The 8,491-nt window shown below is 38.5% G+C and overlaps 1 long non-coding RNA gene across 1 annotated transcript; it reads left to right on the forward strand.

Moving 5' to 3' along the window:
- Nucleotides 1-1,309: 1,309 nt before the first annotated feature.
- Nucleotides 1,310-7,324, forward strand: LOC113459973 (uncharacterized). Its single transcript, XR_012579289.1, has 3 exons — nucleotides 1,310-1,354; nucleotides 4,710-4,812; nucleotides 7,070-7,324. It is a non-coding gene; the product is annotated as an uncharacterized LOC113459973 (long non-coding RNA).
- Nucleotides 7,325-8,491: the final 1,167 nt, after the last annotated feature.

Raw genomic sequence — 8,491 nt, forward strand, 5'->3', positions numbered from 1 at the left:
TTGTTGCAATGTCAGGAGGGCATAACAGTTTCATTCCATGTGTGAATGAATATACAAAGGTTAACCATTGCCTTTAAGCAGACAAAAGAAAGCCATGAGTATGCATTCATTGATTCCAGCTGACATCTAATTTTAAAAAATTATTGTTCATATAAATTTGAGGAGAAAATTAAGCTGATCTTATACGCACACAATATATGCATATATACACTACAATATATGTATATATAGATACACATACCAGATTGATTTTTTTTTAAAAAAAGCCACCAGCATATATGGGAAATGAAAAATGTTGGCTTTAGGGAGATCCTGGGGGAATTTTCATTCACTGTCTTCAGCCAGGCTGCGTGCTGACACTGATTTCCTGACAGATCAGTCAGCTCCTGAGACACAGGTGCCACACACAGCCTGCTTTGTAGGTGCTATTTAGTGCCTTCTACTGCCTTACAAGTGTGTTAAGATCATCTATGCCAATTCAACAAAACGGTAGGTTAGGGCCTTCATGTTTATCCTTAAAGGCTTTGTAAAGCCCCTAGTAAAGTAACAGCTTCTAGTAACGTGACAGGCATGTTACCTGAATACAAACTAATGATCTTGTTCCTGTGAGTCTTGAAGATTTTGCTTTGCTTCATGTAGCAGTGCTAAATATTTCCAAATTTAAAGATGTTGAAAGTGTATTTGCAAGTCCTACACTCCTTCAAGTCTGTTAAACTGCAGGCCAGGGTCTCTCCATGAAAGTCAGTCAGAATTTGTCTCATCCCACTTCTAGTTTTAATTGAAAAATTGTGGCTCAAAGCAGAAATGAAAGAGTCAAATTGTAGCCCATTTACTAGAAAGAAGGTCATGCTAGTTGTGACGATACATTTTTATTTAAATACAAGAAAAACCTTTTGCTAATTGCTTTCACATAGCGCAGCTGTAAATTCTTTTTTATCTGTCTTGCTGCAGTTTGTGTCTCTGCATTTCTTGTCTTGTTCTGATTATTGAAGAATGTTTTTTCTTTACTTTTTGGAGCTCTACAGTGCTGGCATTTATCAAGTGAAGACACACAGCACAGCCTTGTATAAATAATGGCACTGGGCCAAGTACAGCTGAGGTGGTTGCCAGCACAACTCCATTGAAGTCAAAGGAATTGCACCACGGGTGAGTTTGGCCCTAGGCTCAGGTCATGGAGGACTTTAACATGACAATTTTCAGTAATGCTTCAGCTGTTTGAGGTAGTTGAGTCTGGGTTTGCTTTTTGGTTGAGTACTGTATTTTGTTTCAAATAAAGGAGCTGAACTTCTGCTCAATGGAGTGAATAGGGCTTTTATAAGTGGACTACTTCTGCAGTTTCTGTCCTCAATCTGCTGTGAGTGCTAAATAACTCAATTTCATAAGATATCATGACAATAGTATTGGGGTCTAGTGAATTCCTGGGAAAATGCACTGTGCTGAATATTTTGTGGGGTTTGCTCTTATCTTTTGCTTAATATATTGCATTTTAAGTGCATTTTAAGATGCTGCCTGTTGCCTGAATGCCAGCTCTCTTTTACACTGGTTAGAAACCCTCAAACAGCATTGATTTTTAATGGTGCCTGGTTTGGTTTCTCTTGCTGGCCATCGTAGTAATCAGCTTCACAAATAAAGAATGAATTAATAAATAACTTCTAGTGTGCAAGGATGGAATAAACTGTCTTAAGCATGTTGTAGTTAGGCAGGTCAGTAAGTTTATAACAGTGTTATAAACACACTAAAAAACCAGAGACTTATTAGAGGAAGCCAAAACAGATTTGGATGTTAAATTTGGGGGTGCATGAAAGAATGGCAAACCGATCCAGATGTCAGATTCATATTGCTAAGCACTTCTGAGCCAGTATCTCAGCATTAAACAGAGGTGCCTGTCACTTGAAATACATTAGAATTCAGGCCTGGATTTAATTGATCATTGTTAGATCATTATAGCATCACATCTTTTTTAATAGTAGGTGTTTTTCTTAGAGTCAGATGTCAGAGTCATGCAGTGAAGTGAGAAACTTTGGCATATGTTTAAATCAAATAGCCCCAGAGATATGTCTTTGGACTTGAAGAAGTTAAGTGCCCACAAAAAGAAAGTAATGTGAAGCAAATGTGCAAATGTGAAGAATCTCAATGATATTTCAGGGGTTTTTGTTTTTAAATATCATATTTTATGCCAATATTTTCAAGCTTTGTGGGGGAGTACAGAAGACAGAACTAAGATCATGACAGTAAAAATAAATTGCAGAAAACATTGCATGAAGAGGAATTTAAAATGCAATCAAATAACAGTTCAAGCTCGTGCAGCTTTGTGCCATATTTTACATTTCATAAAATAATATTTATTCCTCAATTAGTGGAAAAAACCAACCCCTTTGGAAATAAAGTGTCATTTAAAATAATAACTCGGTTAACAAGTTTATTACAGTACACCCAAAATTTGTATTTCAATTATTTTAAATTTTAAATTAAAAACTCTTGCTTGTCAGTAGACAAATGTTATATATTATTTTGAAGAAGAATATCTACATCTAAAGTGCAGATGTAACTAGTTCTTGTAGCCTAGTTAATAATTTGGAATCAATAGATAACTAGAAACACATCTAATCATAACATTGGAGAAAGTGAGATAAAATTTTGTAGAAAAATTCTTGCCTCTTTTACAGAAGCAAAAAAAATCCAACAGAACTATGCTTTTTTAAAAGCATGCTGTAAATAAGAAAGACTTGTTTTATTCATTATTACTCTAATTTTCTCAAACTTTTGCTATGAATATTCTCAATAGAGATTTTTTGGGGCAGGGGAAACCCAACAACAACAAAATACAATCTGCATCTTCTTTTATGTAAGGAGGAGTAAAAACATTATTAAATCAATGTGTTATTTTATTAATGGATAATAAAAACATTAAGGATTAGTGCTGGGGAAAACACATGCCCACACCTGTTCATGTCCCTGGCTCCAATTGCCTTCACTGTGTGTGCTTTCACTCTGACAGCCCGAGCAGCACGCCCAGGGCTGTTGTGCTGTACAGGCTGTGCACTGTGCAGGCTCTGAGGGTCCCACAGGCACATCTGGCTCCGTTCATCTCTCCTGTCAGCTGCAGCCTGGAACTTCTGTTTGCTCTCACCTTCGCTTTGCTCCACTGGCTGCTGCTAGCCAAACAGAGGAGATCGTGGAGGAAAGGTGAACAGCGGCTCTGACTGTCCCTTCCTCAGAGGCAAAGTTCCCTGCAAGCACTTGGGGTGTAAAGCCTTCTTTGCACTGGGCTCCCAGAGCCTCAGCAGTGCTAGGGATAGCAGGGACACCTTTTGAGCTCCATGGCCATGGCCTTGACTCTGTCAGGGTAAAAACCAATGCTAGACAGATGACTGAGCTGAAATGTAGCATGTTCTGCAGTGACAATTTGTAATGAGGTTTACCAAATTATTTAATTTCTGACTAATATGAATATTCCATTGGAAAGTCAACCCTGCCAATATTAATGGACAGATTACAGGAAAAAAAAAACAACTATGTGAACAGTATATAATCTGTCTGTGACAAACTGTAGTAGGTAAGACCTCCAAACAAGAGAAGCTAGGTGGTCCTTTCTTTGACTGAAGCCACTGTTGCCAATCTACTAAGCTAAACACACATTTCACAGCTTGTTGCTTCTTGAATACATTCAACTGAGTTCACTTTGTGTGCCAAGTACTTGTTCAGAATACACTGAACATAACATCTAGTTTTTCTGCCAAAACTGCCTCTGTCAAGCTTCCCTCCTGCATTTAGCCAGCTACAAAAGCTGTTCCTTGCTAGTGAATTCCAGTACCACAAGTGTTTTCCCTGAATAATTATAGTAAGTGCCCTTCTTTCATTGCTTTATAATGTGAATGTTCAAATCCTCAGTTTTCCAGAGGAGACAACAAGGCTATTCCTGCCTTGGCTAACAGAAGGCTTGGAAAGAAGGTACAGGCTAATACTTCACTTGCCTTCTGTTACCTCTCTTCTTTAATTTACTCAGTTTTGTGTCAAACAATTCATTAAATCATGTCCTTAAAATCTTTGCAAGGAAGTGGGGAGATTCCTTCTGTTTGTGTTACATGTGCAGCCTTAAAGCAGCTTCCTTTTCAGGCAAGTCTGCACCTGCTTGTCTGTCATCTCCCTGGACAGTCTGGAATTATATTTGCAAATATAATTGTCAACTTTTTCAGGGATTTGAACACAGTGACATGCATGCTAATTCTCCTGTTGCTTCTCAGCTTCAGGATAAATAGCAGCATTTTTCCTTGAATTGTTCAGAGGAACGCTCAGTACAGGGCATAAAGTTGGGTTTGGTCACTCAGGGTTAAAACAGATACTTTAATTAATACTTTAATAATTTCCAGTGTCTGTCTAGGAGACACTTTTGGGGCTTCTAATAAAAATGAGAAAGTGATGCAGCTTGGTTAAGCCCCGTAAAAAAAAAAGGCTTAAACTAGATAAGGACAACAATTATAGTAACTCTTTCATTGCAAATGTGAGGCAAGTGTATATTTTTGCAGCAAGGAGCAATCTGAAATCATGAGCTCATCCTTGCCAAAGCTGTATTTCTAAGGTCCCTTCATATTCAGGTGCCTAGCTGCAAAACCATGCCAGCAATGCACTAACCCTCAAGTCACAAGTAGTTCCCATTAGTAATTTTTTTTTTAATTTTGAGTCTTGGTTTTCATTCCAAATATATTCAGTTGCCTGACTTACGGAGAGGCAGCAGAGGTTTGGCGCCACAAAACAGCGTTGCTACCTTAAAGATGACATCAGCTCCCCTGGATCCAGAGCTATTGTGTGAAGGTGGGTGACACCTGTATTGGATCTGGTGAGCCCGAGAGGGGTGTGAGGTGCCCTTGCACTGAGGGCCACTGAGTTCTGAAGAAACAAACATTCCCAGCTCCACCAGACACTCACATTCCTTCCCTTGTGCTGGTGCCAGCGGTGGGCTGGCCCTTGGAAAGGTAACTCATGGAGTTAAACCGGCAGAAAATTAACCCTACTAAAAAAAATTACGTAGTCCTCTGTTTATTAAGTGTTTGAGTCTTCAAGAAGAATGTTGTCACATCTCAAGGACAGCTTGCAGGTAAATCTCCTCAAAAAAGCATTGTTAAGTAATTTGTGATGAAATGATGGGAGTTGCAGTTAGCAAGTTCAAATTTGCTGGGGTCCAAGTCTATAATCATCATAAAGAAAACATTAAGAAACACACAATGGGCCTTGCTTTGGCTTCTAGTACTTATCTCATCTGAGTCTTTTAGTCTGGGTGAGGCAAAGACAGGATTTGTTTATCAGCAATGTATAGATGTCTTGCCATGCTTTAACTGGTTGTCATTCTTCTGCCTCTTTCCTCTGCTTTGTGAGGATGTTTAATTTCTCCAATTATTTATCTTGGCCTTTGCTCCCCTGTTGGGGAGGCACACTTGAATTATGACTTCTAGAGCATCTTTCCAGTAATAAGTTTTGGTTAGAACAGCTCTGAAGATTCTCTGACGCTTCTGAGAAAGATCACCACACCTTGTCATCTTTGTATTTCTGTTTGGCTTAGACAGGGTTTAATGGTAAAGCTGTAGTAAGCTAGATACAAGTTCTGGAGGAATGATACGTTTCTAATTAGTTTCTGATGAATGAAAGCATTGTTAACAGAAGAATATAAGGCTCCAAGTTTGCCTGGTTTTCCCCAGCTGCATCAGTTGTATTAATAGGATTTTACCTTGCCAATGGGACTCCTACAGGTTTTGCAAGCAGTGACTTCATAACCTAGCTGATGAACTAATAAACAGAGACCTTGGTTATGGTGAATCAGGCATATTTACTGATGAGCAGATTTAGAAAACAGTTCTGCTTCAAGGAACTTCTTTTATCTCCACGGTTCAAATCAAGACAAACCTTATTACAAATAAAAAAGTGAACATCTCATTTTACTGGAACTAGTTTAGACTATTCTGTGAAAATATTATCAGAGGCATTAAATTAAATGGAAGAATGAGAGGAAATTGCATGCTTAACATCCAGGTTTGCGTATCCAGAAGGTGGGAGTCATCTCCTTGCTGGCTGAACTGTCTTGAAGGTTGCAGCCTTCTCTGAGTGTCAGAGTTATTTATGACCCTGAAATAGAAGAGAGGTTAATCAGATTTTTTTGAAATGCATTTCAAAAGGAGTTTTTATCTCACTCAGAAGAAGTTAAATAAATTTATTGGAGAACATCAGAAACAAAAACAGCGCAAGAAACTCTGCCGTTTGCCTACCACAATGAATTCAGGGAAGAAATTATCAAAGAGTTACAAAGATTTGAGGGCCTTTGCCACTCTGGGAATACTGCTGAATTGGCTCAGCCTACAACACAATGAGGCCGTTGCTGGCTCAGCTCCTCTGTCTGCCCCAACCACCACGTACAGAGATTTTGTCTGAGCTGTTTTACATGTGCATATGAGTCACATATCACACAGACACATTGGACTGGTATCACACAAGTGTTATGCACAGCATACTGGTTTCCTCATTCTCTATCTCCTTTTTTGCCCTCTGGATTTCAGTCCGCAGGGTGCAAGAAGCTTGTGCTTTTGCTTTTGGAAGAGAGTTTTTGTCTACCTCAGTTTTATGTTATTTGAGGTATTCATATGTTAATGCATGCATTTAATGCTTACACTCATATTTATATGTATAGACACATGTAAACAGAAGACACATGCAAAATTTGCATGTATAAAAGCTTAAACTCCTTTTTTTTTTTTCTTTTTTTTCTTCTTTTCCTTTTCAATATAAAGTAATTTATGTTGGAAGTCATATCGCAGTAGTGGGCATTGCCAGAACACCTGAGTTTTTGGTTGCCCCATATTATTTTCCTTTTTATGTTGCATTTCCACCTCTCACATTAACTGTTCCAAGAGAGTCTGATTGCCACCATCTTTTTACAGTGCAGCTCTGTTTGACAGCAGCTATTGAGTGTGTGTTCCTTCAAATTCAGGGCTCACTACTGGCTGTTTAGAACGCATGTACATTCACGCCAATATGCTTATACTACCATGTCTTGTCTCTCTTATCTGGTTTGTTTCTCCAGGTGTTGTCTTCTGCCCCAGGTCGCCCTTTTCCTTCAAGAATACAAAGGTGTGTGTGTCAAAGAAAAGGGAGCACATAATGACTCCTGCTCTGTCATAGAGAAGCAAAGAAGGCCCCTGTTCTTGCATTGTACACTTTTTCTTTGACAAGTTATCAGATTTTGTTGATGTCATTACTTGTTCCTTGCAATAGAAATGTCTACTGGCTTCTTAATGAGGTTTTGAATTACAGTCTCTGCATCCTAAACAAAGGGTGTAAGTATTTACAGTATTTGAATAAATATTCAGCAGGTCAGGAAGTAACCAGGGGTGGAGAGAGGTTTTCTCTCTCACACACATACACAGTTAATCTCATCTTGTCCAGGACCTAGAAATATATTTATGCTTAAATCTTCATGTTTTTCACTCCAAAGCACTTATTTTACCCATCTTAAGAAGAGGTAACAAAATCTAGCTTGCTTGTGTAACTAAACTTGACTGTGTAACTCAGCCAGTGGTGACCTTTGAACACAGGAAATGCCATGGTGAATTTTGCTTTGAAAGGTAGCCACAGGTAATGGAAATATGGAGATTTTGCTGTTTGCTACAGCAAGAGTAAGCCTGTGATAAAGTTAAGCCTTTTGTTTCTTCATCTTCTCTCCCTTTCTTTTGCTTCTTTCCCTCACTCACCATGCCAGTGAATTTGTACGTAGCAAGAAACAGTAATCTGAACTGCAAATTTCACACCAGTTATTGAATATAGGCCAGTATTGGTGTCATGATTTGTGCCTTGCTTGAGTCAAAGTTCTGCTGCCTGAAAACAGCTTTCCCCTAACCATATTACCTCTGTCATCTCTCAGCAGCAACAACAAATAGCAGCAAAAAAGAAACTTCAGAGTGCTTTTTCACCCACAGATTCCCATTTCCAGGCAGTCAGGTATTGTGAACTTGACTGAAGCAGTATATTTTTTCATGGTTTTTAGTCTTTTAGCCCCCAGCTAATAAGCCTTCTTCATTGTCAAAGGGGAGGAAACTGCTAAGCTTGTTATGCATTGACCAGTTCTCTTATTTCAAGCCCAAGAAAGTAGGTTTTTCAGCATGGCTATACCAGTGCTTTAGGATGGAACAGCAACAAGTCAATGAGGTCATTGTCATCTTGGGGCAAAACTAGTGTTTGCAAAAAGCTTGGATAATTTGATTTCTGTGATGCTGAAAAGGCATTATTCCCCATGCCATCCAGAATTCAGCTGCTATGTGGTCAGGTTAATAAGTGATTATTCTAATAACTAATAACTCTGCTGGGCTTTCAGACTATTTTAAGAATTATGCTTATTCAGTATTTAAATTGTGGGGCTTTTTTGATATTGTAAGGAGGATACAGATTTTGATTTTAATAAAATTGAACTGGAGATACACTGAAACTACATTATTCAACATTTTTGAGC

Source organism: Zonotrichia albicollis, chromosome 2 (assembly GCF_047830755.1).
Source record: "Zonotrichia albicollis isolate bZonAlb1 chromosome 2, bZonAlb1.hap1, whole genome shotgun sequence".
Lineage (NCBI taxonomy): Eukaryota > Metazoa > Chordata > Aves > Passeriformes > Passerellidae > Zonotrichia > Zonotrichia albicollis.